This window comes from Oratosquilla oratoria, chromosome 19 (assembly GCF_046742065.1).
Source record: "Oratosquilla oratoria isolate Oo_2021 chromosome 19, ASM4674206v1, whole genome shotgun sequence".
Classification (NCBI taxonomy): Eukaryota; Metazoa; Arthropoda; class Malacostraca; order Stomatopoda; family Squillidae; genus Oratosquilla; species Oratosquilla oratoria.
This window is the reverse complement of record NC_134795.1, coordinates 41880026-41882525: the sequence shown is the minus strand read 5'-3', so window position 1 is coordinate 41882525 and position 2500 is coordinate 41880026. Positions and strand designations below refer to the sequence as shown.

General features: G+C 34.1%; 1 protein-coding gene across 11 annotated transcripts in view; it reads right to left on the bottom strand.

Moving 5' to 3' along the window:
- Positions 1–2500, bottom strand: part of LOC143035851 (uncharacterized) — a 464653-nt gene that overhangs the window by 1337 nt on the left and 460816 nt on the right. The gene's annotated exons all lie outside the window — the stretch shown is intronic.

Below are 2500 nucleotides of genomic sequence, written 5' to 3'. Positions count from 1 at the left end.
CAAATGATAGGAGTAATACCCAAACACAGCTTGAAATCATTAATCTTATGGTTAATGTATTAAATATGAGGGCACAGACCGCATTATGGGCTACTTTTCACCAGATTAGCAAAACCTAAGCTTTAACATCTACCAATCTCTATTATTGTATGTATGGCTAAGTATCTGTTAAAAGATATAAACCATATTATAGTTAAAAAAAAATTCTGGTGATAGGTACAACAGTTATTACCACTTTCAGCCCGATGACATATGATATAGGTAAATATTTAGATATCATCATACTGAAGAGAGATGATACGGTCTGACTTATAATTTAAGCCCTTTGTTACAATGCTGTTCTTTATATTTTCTATTCAGTCTAGTGGTTGATGATTTTATTCAGATGAGGCGCAAAACAGAGTTGTGATCGGTGCATCTAGACCCTGTTTTGTCCCGAGCTTACATCTCATCATCTACTGAATAGATTTAGTCGCTTGGCATTAGCTTGGACATAAATCCAAAATATATGTCATGGTGTCGAAGACATCAAGTTCATGATATCAAATCTCAGTTCTTGGGCCAAAACATTTGGCTCAAGCAGAATCGACTCTAGATATGAGGCAATTTGGACAAGTTTAGACTCTTCATTTTGACACTGCCAAAGGGCTTCGATTCTTGATTCTGACCCGGTGTACCTCTCGATGGCCCATCTTCACAAGAAGCACGTACTACTCCAGACACTCAAACCTGACCCATGGCACATCACGACTAGGCAAATATTTCTTTCACAATTAAGCATTCATGATTTTATATACAAAAATATCCTTATGATAGATATAGTCCTTTCCAATAAGACAAAAAGAAAATATACATTTGCATAGATATGAGACATCTTGGGGCAGTTTAAGGTGTCTACAACACTGAATTTTAATCCTTTTGCAATACTTTATTAAATAATTCTGAAACCTTGACAGCCAGTAAATAATTCAAGTGGTGAAGCTGCTTTGACATTGTTAAAATGAAGAGAATATAAGACACTACACTATCATTGATAGTCATACATTGGGCACAAAATTCAAAATAAAAACAAAGCTAAATAAGTTAGCTCTGGCTTTACCACTATAACAATATGAAAAAAACAATCTAGTTCGAGAATATATGGTAAAAATGAAAATAAACATGATGTGCTATAGATAAGGAAAAATATAAATATATCCAAAGGCATGTCCTAGAATACAAAAAAAAATGATAAGTTAAGATAAACCAAAAAATACAGTTCAGAAACGAATAGGAATTAGAATAACCTTTATGCTCTACAAAAAAATATATATATACAAATATATCAAAATGCATGGCCTAGAATAGAAACATAAAAAATATAGATTGAGAAAAGCCAAGCGCCTTACTGTACACTAGAGGCACTAGGCTTATCAGTGCCAAATGCAATTCTGACAAAACCCAAGCACATTAAAAATCCTACTACGTGAATACTCGTTTACACATATGAGTACGCATACACACTTGTATAATTATGATCATGCATACAGGTGTATGGTTATATTCGAGAATGATTTATTTAATAGTTGTGTGTGTGTGTGTGTGTGTGTGTGTGTGTGTGTGTGTGTGTGTGTGTGTGTGTGTGTGTGTGTGTGTATCTGTGTGTGTGTGTCTGTGTGTGTGTCTGTGTGTGTGTCTGTGTGTGTGTGTGTCTGTGTGTGTGTATTTACCTAGTTGTATTTTAGGGAAAAAGAGCTATGCTCGTGGTAACCCGCTTTTGTATCTTTCAGCATCCAGTTTGATCTTAAATTCTTGTATAGTTTTCGCAATCACTGTTTCCTCATTCAATTTGTCACAGATATCTATCACTTTGTGTGGGAAGCTATTCTTTTCCATATCTCTTTTGTAACTATCCTTTTAAAGTTTCTTTTCGTGTCCTCTTGTTTTTCTCCTATCCCACTTTAGTAAATCATCTCTATCAAGGACTTCCATCACTTTCATAAATCTGTAGGTGGTTAGTAGATCTTCTCTTTCTCTTCTCTGTTCAAGGGTTGGTAGTTCGAATTTGTCCAATCTTTGTTTGTATGTCAACTTGGAGAGTGTCCTACCATCTTTGTCTTTGCTCTTTGATTTTTTTTTTTTATGTTCTTTTTAGTACTAGGTGTCCATAGTGTTACAGCGTACTCCAATTTTGGTCTTATCAATTGAACTAATATTTTCTTTTCCGTTTCTTCATCTATGTAGTCAAATGCCAGTTTCATTTATCTTAATGAATTTAAAGTTTCTCCCACAATTTTGTTGATATGTTTATCTGGTTCCATGTCATTGGTGATAGTTACTCATAGGTCCCTTTCCGTATTGACTTTTTTAACTTCCTTTGTACCAATTTTATATTATCCGGATATTCTATTTTTTTTTTTTTCCAAATTCCATTATACTACATTTCTTGATGTTGAAATTCACTTCACACTTCTTACTCCTTTTCCAGACTTTGTCCAGGTCTTCTTGTAGTGATTTGCAG